Here is a 15,256-nt window from a genome sequence, read left to right as displayed (position 1 = left end):
GGTCAATGTCGTTCTATAAATGGAGCCCCACTGGGATTCCCCGCCTATTCGGCAGCTGAACAAAATCTTTAAATTGCCATAAATTACAAGAATTCGAGACATTATGTTTGATACGGCTGCCACGACGATGCGATGTTGCGCAAACTCGCACCAGAGTCAAGTGCAGAGTGCGATCGAAGAATAGAATTAATGGGTCTGCCCTTTTGATGGTCCAGCATAAATCATTGCCCGAACGAAACGATTGACCTTCTCCCATTAAAGTAGATCATTTTGATTCGTATGTTTAGGGTGTTAACTGGAGGGGTCTGTTCGGCTCTGGTGATTGTTTGGAGAACTGTGGATACGTACATCATGTAATGCCGATGTTTATGCAAAAATTGCTGCGTGCCAGACTCTGGCCCAGATGTTGCCAGCGAGGCGCCACCCACTCAATGCCAATGTCCAGAGCAGATGGTGGGCCCCTGGCCCCTGGCCCCTGGCCACTGGCCACTGGCCACTGGCTGTGGGCAGTGGGATTCTATTTCCATTCGGATGTCATCTTTATTTTTAGCCCGCATGGATCCACCCTGTGCGTGTATTAACTGTTTTATAAATTCCATACATTCTCAATGGTTTGGATTGGTTTTATTTTTGCAGCATATCTGCAAGTGCAAAGTGATTGCCCCCTTCAAATAATTTGTATAATCATTCGCCTTTGTTTATAATTTGTTCATGGAATGGCCCGCTTATTTCCTCAATTTATTCCCGAATTTCATTCTCCACACAATGTATGCTCCACTTCCACTGTAAACAACATTCACAATTGTTTATCCCACTGAAAAGTGCAACATATTAAATAATAAACTGCTAAAACCACTTTCCTCACGCTGTGTTGTTGCCCCTTGGCTTCGGGCACTTCAATGTCTCTGTCAATAAATCGGAATGAGGGTAGGGGTGGTGCGGTGAGGGGAACTGGGGGAAAGGGGAAATGGGTCAGGCGCGCACAAGCAATGAAAATTCGGTGTTGTTTCTGCCATACTTTGTTGCAGCTTTTGCTTTTGCCTGCACTTGAACGTATTATCGTTATATTTTATCGGCTCCCTACCGAGCAACAAGTTTCTCGAAGCTTGAAAGCTCTCGATTTACAGCTAAAGTCCTGCTGTAAACATTCGAGTTGTTGGTCACACTTGAACTTGCTTTTATTTCGATTTAGTTCGCCTATTCAGAAAAGTTTTTTGAAAAAACTACTGATACATTTGGATAAATTTAAAAGAGACGACTACGGGGTGATTAATCTGTGGGCTGGGATGTGTGCGTGTGTGCTCCACGTAATTGTTTATACAAAATATGGCCAGCAGACGTTGTGGATTGCGTCATTTGTTTGCATTGAATGTGGTCAAGATATTCTGATGCTTTTCTGTTGCTTTCTTTGGACCATTTTTCGTTGACTAAGCCGCAAAAAGTAAACAATTCTGCTGGCAACATTTTCTGTGTTGAGCAACACGCACACAAACACACACACACGCACACAAACGACATCACAAGGAATGATTATCTGTGGCATGAAAATTTGTTATTTGAAACATAAATTTTTAGTTGAAGACGCGACGAGGAGACAGGGCGCACCCGCTGGGGGGCCATAAATTAAGTAGGCCAGAGATCCGATCTCTGATCTCATGCAAAAAAATCAGTGGCCATAAATTTAAATGTATTTATAAATAAGCAGAGCAGTGCAAAACATAAAACAAAACTTAAACAAAACAAAGTCAATAAATTAGCCAATTAAATAGTGAAACGTCGGAGATTCGCAAGAAAAACTCCAATTTGAAAAACAGTTTGAAACACGCGCCAAACAACGGGAAACAATTTGTTGCTGCAACATGCTGCTGTGAAAACATGTGACTGGCTCTCGAGCCGGCAATTTGCACAGAGAGGGAGAGAGAGAGAGAGATAGAGCCCCAGCAGAGCCAGAGCCAGATGTTTACGCTCTCTTTCCGGCAGCATCATCATCACAAACAGCACAGAGACAGCGAGAGACAGGGAGAGAGAGGGAGGGACAGAGAGAGGGAGGGACAGAGAGTAAGGGGGCTCCACGTTGTGCCGGCCGCTTGGCGCTTGCAAGTTTTGCCATCGGTTGCCAACGGTTAGTCGCGATTTTACCCTCGTGGAGAACGCGCGCGTTTCCAAAACGAACAGAGCTTCTAAGAAAACTCCTCACCGAATTTCCGTTAGAAATACAATTGGCCAAAAACGAAACTTCTACTAACCGAACAAACAACAAGTGCACTCCCTCCCATCCTCCATTGTGCCCTCCACTGAGGAGTGTGAGTGTGGTTTGTCTTGGCAAAAGTGCAGGTGAAAATTTCACTCGTGCCGGCTACCCATCTTCCCGCCTTGAGGAAGCCAATTTCCCCCGCCTCCAGCCAATCCGTGCTAATTGGCTTGATTTAGCCAAAAAATATAGTAAATATCAAGTTTCAATATTTGCCGTGGGCCCGCGAATTGTCTCGCCCAGAAAGTCACTCTAAACAGTCAGTCAGTCAGTCGGCCAGAGAGTCGTCCGGAGAGTCGACGTTGCGGCAAAAGCATTTTTTTTTTGGCCAACGGTCTATTGAGGTCTTTGAATGTGGAAGTAGTGAGAAAGGCAGGCCCAAATAAGCAAAGCCAAGACGAGCAAAGACGGAGCATTCTGCGTATTTGCATTTGAAATTGTTTGCACACTTGGGAGCTTGAGGACCGAATCATCGAAGGTGAGTTTGGGAGCTAGCATGCGACATCTTTGGAAACTGAGAGTGCTCTCCTCCACGCGTATAATAATGCTAATGTGTTTTTTTTTTGGAGTGTGTGCCCAAGTGAAAGCCAAACAGAAATGATGTAGTTGCTGATCAAATAGAACAATTATTCTGCAATCAATTATGGTTGAAAGAAGTTGAAATACTAAACTTATTTTAATTGGAATTCGTACCAAATGAATAGTATTCATCTGTGATCCTGGAGTTTCTTGAGAACATTTAACATTTAATTAAGTTACAAATTCAAAGGAGTTCAAAAGTGAAAGATATTTTATTCAATGTTTAATCTTCAGTTTCTTGTCTCTTCAGCGATCTTAAGATATTTTTTGAGGTGTTTTCCCAATATCTTAGGGGTAGATCCCTAGAGTGTTGGCACACTTTTCCACCCTCTACATTTCTCTTAGATCTGTAATGTTAAAATGTTCTTAATGCCTAGAGATTTTTTTGTTTGCCCATTTCCTTTTGATGCATAAATTATTCGAGTTCGAGTTCGCGTTGTAGTCCATTCCATTCGGCAGGCAAAATTCTAATTAAGTGCTGGGACCTGCCCCAATGCTGTTGCCCCACCCTATCCCCTATCAATGGTGACCCCTTGATTGCCACTTGGTTGCTGCCTCTGCTGTCTGTGCTGCTCCGATGTTTTTTACTGCCTCCCTTGCTCCTGGTCCTGGTGCCGCTCTGCTCTGCTTTTTGTTGGGATTGTTAACAAAACTGTAGATTTATGTAGTAGATTAGCTCGTCAACACAAAGGGCAGTGCCAAAGGACATGGGGACATGCTCTTCATAGGGCCAAATCCGATTATTAATGAGCTGTCAGTGGGGCAGAGTCAAAGCGAATGGGATGGAAGGGGAGCGTCCGCACAGATGACACAACAGCCGGCCGAGGAAAAGGAGGGCTAAGCTCTGTCCAACTCTGGCTTACGCTTTCGGCCATCAATTAACGTTAATGTGGCAGCGTCACCGGTGTATTGCTGGGGTGCTCGCTAAATGTCCTTGCCACACTTTTGTCAATCACAAGTCGCGCTTTTTTTCGCCGGCCGTGCGATTGCATTTCATATTCATAAGCCGCCACTCTGAATGAGTGAATGAATGAGTGACTGAGTGTGACTAAACCGACAACATCCACGACAGAAAAGTATAATCGTTAAAATCGATTTGTTGTTGCGGGCTATGTTCGTTTGGGGAGGGGGAGGGGGAGGGGAGTTGAGTTGAGTTGAGGAAAGATGGGGCAGGCAGCGAGCGGCCAGTTCCAAGTCTCGAAGTGACCTTCAACGGAGGCAGGCTCCTCCGCCGCGGAGCGAGAGATTTTAGCCAAATGCACGAAGCGCTTTTTCGAGGGTCATAAATAAAACACGATAGGAATGCCGGATTTTGAGGGTCGTAGCTTGTGATACCCTTAAAATTGGATCATTCTAATGCGTCTAGAATTGAGTCTTGGGATTCGTCTAAATCTACGTGAGTTCTGAAGGAAGATAGAGAGCTATTGTATTCCAAGTTCTATCCGTTTATAGTTATGAAGACACGAGTTGTTCTCACTGATCTTTCCCATCGATACGATGCATTTTCTTAGCTTTCTTTTCAAAATCAAAATGCCCTCGTCAAGGGTATCCAAAAAGCAAACCGAATGGACCCTGAATCTGTCCACTCGCCTCTGGTCCGCCTCTGACCCTCCCTCCCATTCGGATCCACTCCATTCAGGTGCTCGACATGGCGCATATTTTTAGACATTTAGCAGAAACCACTAAAAATACATTTCTTTATTCAGTAAAAAGGAAAAGATACTTGTATCCCTCCCAAAAAAAAAGAAGCATGATAAAAAAAAAGGAAAACAACGGAGCGAAAGGGAGGAGAAGGGGAAGGGCCATGCATTCAGGAGGAATATCATAAAAATGCCGAAATGCAGAAAACGAAAACGAAACCGAAACCGAACCCGAAATACAAGAAAATAGACATTAGCCAGAGAGCACAAAAGCCGATTCTGTGCCGGCCCGAAAAGGCGTGGAGTGGAGTGGATTAGTCGAGAAGGTTAGTCGCACTGGGGGCTACCCTGGAATATTCGGATGAAACGGGTTTGAGTGTTGATGAGTTTGATGTGAGATCTCAAATAATTCAAATAAATTCAAGAGCTATAAAAATCCATGTTGAAAGACTTTTGTATCTCATCTTATCTGAACTTTCGAAAAAATATCTGCAAAATTAATTAAACATTTCTTATGCAAATATTTCTGCTACAGCTCTCCTCTGCGGCAAAGATCTCCCAAGCCTCCTTAGAAGCGCATAATGCTCTTTTCGTGAGCATAAAACCAAATGAAGGCAGAGGCAGAAAGACAAAATGATAAACTTCTATGTGTGTGTGAGTGTGTGTGTGTGTGTGAGGGGATGTGAGAATGCGAGACAGAAAAAAAATGACACACACACAAAAAAAAAGAGGAAAGGAAAAAAGCATTTTGGCAAAAGCATAAAAATAAAAATGAAATAAAATGTCATAAAAAATGCAACAGTTCTGTGAGATAAGCAAAAAGATAGAGGGAGATGAAGGAGCAGAAAAGGGAGAGGCAGGATAAATACGAAGAGAAGCGGAAGATGAGGCAGAAAGATACAGGATGAACGAAGTAGCAGGAGTCGACGAATCTGAATTAAAAGCAGAAGAAAATACATATTGTATGTGTACAAACGGCAGAAGAAATTGTGAGAGCGGGAGAAAGGGGGACACGGAGAAAGCAAAGGAATATGCTGCAGGTAGAGTAGAGAACGAGAAGAAGCACTAGAAGATCTGACGATATCCCCAATTGTTGGCTATAAACGGAACTGAACCGTAAGCACCTCTTCGCCCTCAGGTACTGCCTTACCTTATCCCTAAAACACCTTGCATTTTGAGTAGATTTGCAGCCACACACACACACACACACACACACACACACACACACACACACACATATATACACATATCCACTGAAGCTCTCTCACACTTGGATACCTTGCCGAATTTTAAATGAGTCAGAAAGAGAGAGAGAGATCTCGTGCGGAAGGAGGGCGATGAGGGGAGGACGAGACCAAAAGCCGGCCCCAATAAATGTCCTGTTGTCCAGCTCCGGCTTTGGGCTGCTCTCCTTCCTTCTCCTGGCAGGAGGACACTTGGCACGGTTTTAATGCTTTTGGCCAAGGTTAACACAAACACGAACACGGACACACGTGCAGAATCACACACACACACACACACACACACAGTTGTAATGAAGAAGAGGAGCCGAAGCTGAAGCCAAAGCCAGCTCAAATACTCGTAGAAATGAAGAAATACAAATTGTATAAAAAGAGGCAGCATTTAAGGGGTGTGGGGTGGGGTAAATGTGCCACAAAGATAAAAGCGTAAATAGAAGCGAGGCACGAAAATTCTTTTCGAAATTACCAACTGAAGGAGCTCGAAAGGGGCGGCGGAGGCCGGGTCGTATCTCTCTTTATCTGGCAAGGAGATTCTATTGAAAGTGCGAATGGGCACGCCAACCCACACACCTACACACCCACACACCCACACACACGCCCTGCATATGTGTGCCCTGTGGTTGGGGCAGGGTCTCAGACCCAGCCTTTCGACCCTGCCCCAATGTCCAGAGCTCGTGTGTGCCGTGACGTAAAGTTGTCGCCATGCCATTACCACTACCTTTACCGCTCTCCTGCTCTCCTGCTCTCCCTCTCTCTATAACTTTCTCCTCCATCTAACTCGCCCTTTCGCAAGGTGTCTCCCTTTCGCCCTGTATGGCTGCCCCACTGTTTGCATGTGTGTAATGAATTTAAAGTTTGCCCCGCATACATTTTTCATACGCTGGCAAATTGTTATGGTTTTTTTACCGCAAATAACCCGCCCGCCCCAACCGAGGACCCACTCTCTCTGCCCTTTCCCACCTTCCATTAAGTGGGTGTCGTGTGTCCTTGTTATCCACACGAGACATGATTATTAATTTGCAATTTCCGCTAATTGCATGAGAGTCGGGCGACTCCTCTCCTCTCCTCTCCCACCGTGCCACACCTCACCTTCCGCTTTCACCCGCTCGGAGATCGTTTTGAAACTTATTTTCCAACAAAGTTGAGTCACATTCCTGCACGCTGTTCATTCTACAGACTGGTGCAAACAGATAAGACCCGATTAGATTAGCGGTCAACGGTTAGACATAAAAAAACATAGTCTTCCCAGCCCAGACGGGCCCAGCCCTCATCCGCCCTCCAGCTCAACCCCTCCCTTGGCCGCCCAGTGCCAAGGCGGCCCACTTATGAGATTGTTAAAGGCTCTCTTGAAATCGCCTGGAATTTGCGCATTTTTATGCTTTCCACTTGACTTTTTATTTCAGCCCGGGAAAAATAAAGTATTTTAAGAAATCAAATGATTCGTTCGGTACAACCCGCACTGGGTATTATTTCCATAATTAGTTTTTTGTGGAACCAAGGAAAGGTTAGGTTTCACCTATAGACATACTCCGTGACGTTAGTTTCCATGAAATGGTCAAAACTCGAACGATTTTTTTGAATACAAATGTTGATTTAATTAATTTTTAAAAGCTCGTTAATTGTGTGAGAATTTGCGATTTGATATTTCGAAAATAGAACCCGTTTTGTGGAAACTGAGAGCCATCGAAGTTCTCTCCCCTGCTTCCTCTTTGGTCTGGGCAAATCTTTACCTTCATTTATCTCACTTCACGACGATCATCCATTCGTTATGAATTTTTAATGCCGCCATTACATGAGAGCCTCTCAAATTTGAATATTTATTTTGTGGCAAATTATAGGCCATATATTGTAATGAAAATCAATTTGAAAACAAACGGCCTGCCATTAAGATTGCAATGAGCTCTACCGGCGGTGTGGGGGGATCTCTGAGAGACTGGATTGGGGTTTGGGGATTGGGGATTGGATTGGCTTGGCCAGATGATGAGGCGATGAGTATAGACATTGGCGCTTGCCGGAGCTGACGCCGACGCCGACGCCTGTCATGTCGATGCATTATAAATTGTTGACATTAGCGGGGAAATGATGCCCAGACGACGTCGTCGGTAGCTTTAATTTCGTTGATTGAACAGCATCGGAGCAGAGCAGCGACTGCTCAGAATGTTGTGCACATATTCTATCATCCACATTATATATTCCACTTCTGTGTGTCGTGTATTTTTATAAATCGCCAGCAATCTAGCTGGCAATCTATTTGCTGTTGGCATTTGGCCTGTCCCGGCTTGAGTGCTCCCGTGCTTTATTTCCCGTGTTTTTAATACGGGTGGAAGGGTACCGGTGGGATGACAGGACAGCGTCCTTGACCCAAGGCCTATTCTAAGGCGAGCCGGCGTTAAAAATTTTACTCTTTCAGCTTTTTGTGTGGGCTGTAGGCGGCGGCATTGCGCATACGCCCCGTTGCTCAGACTTTGTTCAAACACAGCCAGTAGCAGCCACAGCCACAGCAGCAGCAGCAGCAGCAGCAGCAGCAGCAGGAGTTTTCCTTTTATTATTCCATTAAATATTTTTCTTTTGAAGCTGCAGAAAAGGCATAACCCTAATTAAGTCGATGTTTGGCTTTCCAGCTGCGCTTTTGATGGGCCCCTCCCGATTTGGGGGCTTTGGTTTTGCTCTGTGGGCTACGATTGAAAGCGGATTCTCTTTAATAAAGCTGCACTGCAGCATCTTGTGGCATGGTGGCACACGCACATGCCGACAGTTTAGCAGTTAGCTGGGGAAACTCTTCTAACCAAATAACCGCAGCAGCAACAAACTGACCTCAGAACACCCTCTCTCCCGGCCCCCCCTCTCTCTCCACACTTGGGCACCGCTTGACAATTTCCATCGAGCGGCAAATTGTTTTCTTTTCTGCGGTTTTTACTCTTAATTATGCGGCAGTTAAGCGGAGTCCCGCCCCGCACATGCCCTGGGAATTACCACGGATTTTAGCACTGTAGCATATAGCATACAATATATCTTCTTCGGGCGTTGGATTTCGCTGACTTTGACATTTGAGTTTTGCTTAGATTTTTCGACGAGTCAACGTCTCCGTTCAGTTCTGTTCTGTTCTGCCCAGCACGGTTCTCGTCGGTTATGTTCAGACTGTCGCGAATTGGCGGTTCATTAAACTGAAGTGTCATTTTGGGAAGTGTTTCTGTCTGTCTGTCTCTTTTTTTTTTATCTCTTTTACAGTAAGGGAGCAAAGTCCAAAGTCGTGAAATTATGTTGTAACAGCAAATGGGTTTGCATGATTTGTGTAATTTTCAAGAATTGTTACAGAGAAGAGCTCAAAAATACATTTCAGGGAATAGTTACACAGAGAGAAATGAGTGGGGGGATAATTTGAGAAACGTATATCGGTATATCGGTATATAGGATCATCCTTGAAAGATTATCCCCAAATACTACACTGTGGGAAATGACTTGACTGCTGAATCGATGACCATATCCCTAAGAATTTACTACGAGCTCCTACCCACATTTCGAACCAAAATTTGCATAACTTGGAATTACCTGAAGCTCGGGGGCCTCGACTTGGTGTGAATTACATCATAATCGGCTCGACTCGACTCGGCTCGGCACGGCTCGTTCGCACACCTTTGAAGAGCATTAAAACCCAGTCAGGGCCCATAACAAATCGAAAAACTTTCAAATTGCGAACATAAAATCTGTTTTTATGGCTTCCCCCACACCGCAGTCGAATCGGTGAGATATGGCATCATTATAATTGCGCAGACACAAGCCGAAAAGAAAGCGGGTTCGACATGCAAAAATCGTTCTCGAGAACAATATGTTGAAGCCATATAAAATATGTTTTGGGTGCGTTGACACCGGGGGGAGAGTCTCGAGGGGGGGACAGCAAGGAACCACACGCTCGAAATGCCAATTAGGTTGGACGCCAAGGTCTCAAGTGCCACCAAACAAAAACAGTCGAAAAATCCGCAAGAGAAAAAAAAACTTTCGAGTTTATTATGCGTTCGGAATGCGAAATATACAAGATCATGTTGCCAGAAAAACAAACAGAACTATAGAGCGAAATGCCTGGAACCCACCATTCCCCATTCACCCGGTCCCCCGATCCCCCGCTCCCCTTATCATAAGCGATCGTGCTCAATGCTCAAGAAATCAAATAAATTATGTGGTCAGACCAACGAATGATAAACAGCGATAAAACTTAAAGAAAACAGAGCCCAGAAACACATTGTTGCCTTATGGGCTTTCATGTTGGATTAATGTCTGGGGACCCAGAACGGGGCAGAGCCAGAGCCCAAAAAGTTCACCAAAAAGTTGTCGCCAGTGCCGGTTTGTCTTCCGCTCAATCAGCGACTGTCTGAGCCTTCTGCCTTCTGCCCTCTACCTTCCATTCTCTGGGTCTTGCAGAGGTAGTATATCATTTTTGGTGGGCTTCGCATTGATTTAATCACACAATCACACCAAACACGTTTGCCCTGCGAGGTGTCAAACTATTTTTCTAATTAACCCAATCTGGTGGCAGGGAAGTGGCCATAAAGTCGGTCTTAAACCTGAACAAAATTAATCAACTTTGCTTATTTAATGTTGGCCACTTGATGAATTCGGCTTCCCCCCAGAATTAATGATGTAATTCGTCTGGGGTGGGCCTCATTATAAATTCCATTGCGTCAGCAAATGAACACGGCCGTAAATATGCTCAAATTAAGATGGCAAAGATGGCGCTGACACGGTCTCGATGAAGATGAACATAATGGACCTACCTCAGTCAACCTGATAAGCTTCCCGAGATACAGATACAGATATAGATATAGATATATATAGAGTTCCAAGTAGCGTTCTCATTTCCGTCTGGCGATAAGATAAGACCTCCAGTCTCAAGTCGTATCTAGATATAGATGTTATCTATCTTTCGTTTTGAGGGGCTTTTATCAGAAAGGAAACTTTAAGGTCAAAACGGTTCTCAATTTAATTACCAGGAAATGGTGGGATAAGCAGTGATGAAATGGCTTACGACTACATATGGGAGATACAGGCAAGCGATGTCTTGGAGCTTATGAAAATTTGCCACAAAAGAAATATGCTTTCATTCAATATTGAATACATTTCCGCAAGCACTCAACATAATGTTTCAACTCCCAGAATTGTACTTCTTTCTCTCTCCAACTAAGCCCTCGTCGGCTCCACTTGACAGGCGAAATTAATGTGCATTTAATATGTTTTCAATTTCAATGAAAATACCAAAAATGTGGCGAAAAATTTCCGGCATAAATTGGCGCCGGTTTTTCACTCGCATAGGCACATAAATCTTTTCCAGTGCCTGCTGCCGCCCCTCCCCCTAGTGCCGCACCCGTCGCCGCCGCTGCCGCCGCCGCCTGTGGCGGTGCCATACAGAACAGCCACAAAAGCCTGTCCGCTGTTTATGCAAATTGCAAACAATCCAAGGATCCTCATTTCCCCCCGAGTGTGGAGCAAATGGAATTCATATTTGTGGCCTGTTTGTTCCTGTTTTATTTTCCTCCCAATTAGAATTTTGGCCAATGATTTGTTGTGCAATTTAATGGGAAATTGATTTTCATCTAATTCGTGCATTAAATAATTTAATATTATTTATAATATATTTAATTTCGAATGTGATGTTACGCACACGCTGCGGGTAAAGCTAATTGAATCCAGCATCCGCCTGAGGCAGGTGCACAGGCAGGCAGGTGGTCGGGGCACCAGAAGGTTGCATCAAATGCCAGCGGCTGCATTGGCATTTTTAATGCAATTTCACTTGCAACATGCTACCCCCCTCCCCCCCAACCACCTGACATAGCTTCATGCATATGTATGTGAGTGCGAGTGTGTGTGTGTGTGTGTAAAAAGTTCACGAAGCATTCTCAAGTAGAGGCGTGGCAGAAAGGAAATGCGAAATTGTTGCAAGCCAGAGCGGAGGCAAAAAAAAAGATTGAAATATGTGCACGGAGCAAGAACAAAAAAAAATTTGTATAGTGCCCCATCCTGCTACGCTCTCACACACACTCCCCTCTCTACGCCCTCTCCCCCATTTGTCGCTTTTGTTGTGCATTTATTTTTGTTAGTTTTCATTTTCTTTGAGCAGCTGCCTTGCCATTTCCCCCACGGCCCCTCCGCCCGTCCGCCCGTCCGCTTGTTTGTTTAGCTGCTCGGCATTGCTAATCCAGTGCAAGAAAATGTTCCCGCTGCCATAGATTTTGCCGAGCATTGTCTGGCTGACAACAAGCCATTTGTTGCAGTTGCAAAGTGAGAACAAGAATGGGGAACACGCAAAGATCTTCGTCTTCAGCACGGAGCACGGAGCATGGAGCATGGAGCAGTCGCTTCTTATGATGCTTCTTATGCGCTTAATTTGAATTTGTTTAGCGGAAATGTGACAGCGAAAAAATTGCCAAGCAAACATGATGCTGATGGAGTGAAGTCTTTAGCGAAGATTGAGAGCCCCACATGGAGTGTGAAGTCTTCAGAGAGTGGGATCTGATGGACTTCCGCAGCCTTGAGATAAGACAGAAGGCTCTAATGATGTGGTTAAGTTTTTCCATGCCAGATAGGTTTTATATCTAGAATTTCTGCTGTCTTTCGTTCTTAATAAATTGTTAAATTGCTCTTTTCATTGCAGGTAAACGCTCATCCTCTGAATGCCAGAACTGGTAAATATTTGAACGCCACTCTCTCCCACCCGGCAAGAATTTCTTCCTTAAACTAAAAATAAGACAAAAATCCAATTCCATTCGATATACAAACAGCGGCAACAATTTTGTGTTCGTTTGGCAGAAATATTTTCAAATTTTTTTTCATGCATGTTGATTTTGCACCCCGTCCGCCAGTGCGTATGTGTAATGCCATACATAACGCATACGCCGCGTGCACGCCACGCCACGCGCAATTAAGCAAAACAAAATGCGATCGCAGAGCGTTCATAAAAATAAATAAATGCCGCAATGCCGAAACACTGAAACACCCAAAAGCCGAATGCAAAAATGCGAAAACGAGAAAACGCGAAAAAAATAGAAATAGTAAAAATTAACTCTGAGCATAAAATATTCTCAATTTAACGACGGCGTGTGCATAATAAATAAATTTCAAATTTGCACGATAATTAATAAACAATCCATTGGGGAGTGGGGCAGAGGATAGTGTGGCGGATTGTCGGATTGCAGTGGTGGGTGCGGGGGCGGGGGCGAGGGGGGGGCGTGTTGCAGTCAAACACTTGACCATAATCAGTCAATCAGCCAGAAAAATGGGAACGTTGTTGTTTCACTTTTGGCTGTCCGGACATCGGTCCGCTAATGAAGTTGTTGTGTTTTCGCGCTGTTTGTTTGCCTTAAAGTTGGCTACCCACGCATATACATATGTATCTGCGTGTGTGTGGATATAGATATAGATATGTATGGCTGTTGGCAGCTCTGTGGACGCACAACCGACTGCAGCTTTGATCGAAGTCAATTAGGCGCATCAATTTGCTTTGGCTTTGGCTTTGGCTATGGCTTTGGCGTTGGCTTTGGCTGTTTAGAGCGTGCGGGGGAATACAAGCCACATGTCGAATAGCTAATCAGACACTTTGGGGTCATTTACAATGCAGATTTCAATGCAGACTTGGCTGCCGGGGGAGACCGCTGGCAATGCCCGCGGGAGATCCCAGTACCATCTCCCGGTAATTGCCTAATTGTCCATTAAAATTATTCCATTATTAATGGAGTTTCAGCTTTTGTTTATCACCAAATTGTAATGATCTCAGCTCGAGCTCTACACAACTTCTTTGTGCTCTTTTCTCACTCAATTACGAAAATATCTGGATTGTCAGAGACTGCATTGCCTTTGGCCTCCATGCATTTGCCATTTCCATTTCCATCTCCATATCCACATATCCACTCCCATTCCCATATCTATCCATGTGCGAGCTGACCCAGTTAAGTGCTGGAAGTGCGTACGAGTCGGTCGGTACGGTTGGTGCTGCCGCTGCTGCTGCTGCTGCTGGCTAGCTGGCCGGAGTAGGCTGCTGTTGTTGAAGGAGGTCAACAATGGAGTGCCACTCAATCCACAAAAACACTGTGCGAGAGCCGTCGATGAGCACAAACAACAGCAAAAGCTACAACAATCAGAAGAGAAAGAAGGGGAAACGAAACCAGCGGGGGGAGAGAGCAGGCTAAAGGGAAAAAAAAAATATGTCTGCAAACAAAAAAAAAAAAACGCAAATTGCTGAAATCCCTTTTGGTCCCCGCATCCAAGCGGCAGACTGTGAGGCGCAACAGCAGCATTCAGACTTTGAGGCGCCAAAGGGCTGGGACTGGGAGTCTGAAAGCTGGCCGGAAAGGATATGCTTGTTAGCAGCGGAAGTGGCACCCAGATAAGACAAAGATGGAGGCAGAGGCAGAGGCAGAGACAGAGACAGACACAGCGAGAGCGGCGGCCATTGTTGCCCATTGTTCCAGGGGCATTGTAATTAAACGTTTAATGCGATTGTTGCCGCTGCTCTCGAGGAGTACGAGTGCGAGTACTCTCTAGTACTAGCTGTTGCCGCTCTGTTAATTGGGTCACTCTTGGAATGAATTTTTAGCGTTTATTCAAAACGTTTGCCTCTTTCGGCCCTGCAGCTCCATAATGAAGATGTTTCTCCCAGGTTTAGCCACTTAATTGACTTTCATTTCTGTTGCCCTGGATGTTGGCTGTTGTCTGTTGGTTGTTGCCTGTTGGCTGTTGCCTGTTAGCTGGGCTTGTGTCCACCTGCAGCAACTCAATTAAGTAGCTTTCAGGGGAGAAACTTCTCTCTGCAGTGCTTAGCATTCTGCATAATTTGTGGGTCAGTACAAAAGCCTCTACAACAATAAATTGCAGTTAAATGGAAATGCTAGAGGATTTTCCCTCAGGAGAATGCATTTGGTTAAGGGCCTTCCTTTCACCATGGCAAAGGCAATGGTGCTTCAATACTTTAGTATTTATCTTGGCCTCCTCAGGCCCCTGATTGACCATCAATTGGTTGGCTAATCGTTTGGCTTTTAATTAGGTTATGCCCTGCGAAAAGGAAACATATTTTCCGCTTCTCCGAAGTTCGGTGCTAGGAAAAAGGTCTCGAAGAACAAAGAAAAACTGCTGATAACTAGAAGAAGAAGGACATTTCAATTTCCCAAGGATACAAGATGTGGGAACAAAAGTTGAAGCACGAAAACAAAAGCGAAGCGTGGAAAATACTTATTCTTTATTCTTCCTTTCGGTTGTCAACATTTTGGCAATTTGATTAAGTCCAATTTGTGCGACGTTTTACTGCCACGCCCACCCGGGGAGATCGGTTTATTTGCGCTCAACTTTGCAGTTAAATAAGACAACAAGAATTTATTCGCCCAACTTTTGCTGGGTTCCCGGGTTCTCCGGGTTCCCCGGGTTCCCTGAGTTCCGTGGCGTGTGACGGGACTCCCAGAGTTCTATTACGAGTATGTGTGTGTGTGTGTGTGTGTGTGTGTGTGTGGGCGGGAAATTGTGATTCCATTAGGAAAAGTCTGCAACTCAAATGTCATTTAAGTTTT

At 44.8% G+C, this 15,256-nt stretch overlaps 1 protein-coding gene across 3 annotated transcripts in view; it reads left to right on the top strand.

The window, feature by feature from the left end:
- The first annotated feature begins 2,124 nt into the window (after positions 1-2,124).
- LOC108152485 (trichohyalin) overlaps positions 2,125-15,256 on the top strand; it is a 46,632-nt gene continuing 33,500 nt past the window's right edge. For 2 of the 3 annotated variants that reach the window (XM_033386563.1, XM_017281860.2), the window contains exons 1-2: positions 2,125-2,729; positions 12,355-12,385. The gene's annotated coding sequence lies outside the window, so the exon portion shown is untranslated. The remainder of the gene's footprint in view (positions 2,730-12,354; positions 12,386-15,256) is intronic. The other variant, XM_017281859.2, reaches the window with a different exon arrangement.

Source organism: Drosophila miranda, chromosome XR (assembly GCF_003369915.1).
Source record: "Drosophila miranda strain MSH22 chromosome XR, D.miranda_PacBio2.1, whole genome shotgun sequence".
NCBI classification, from domain to species: domain Eukaryota; kingdom Metazoa; phylum Arthropoda; class Insecta; order Diptera; family Drosophilidae; genus Drosophila; species Drosophila miranda.
This window is presented reverse-complemented; position numbering and strand designations above follow the sequence as displayed.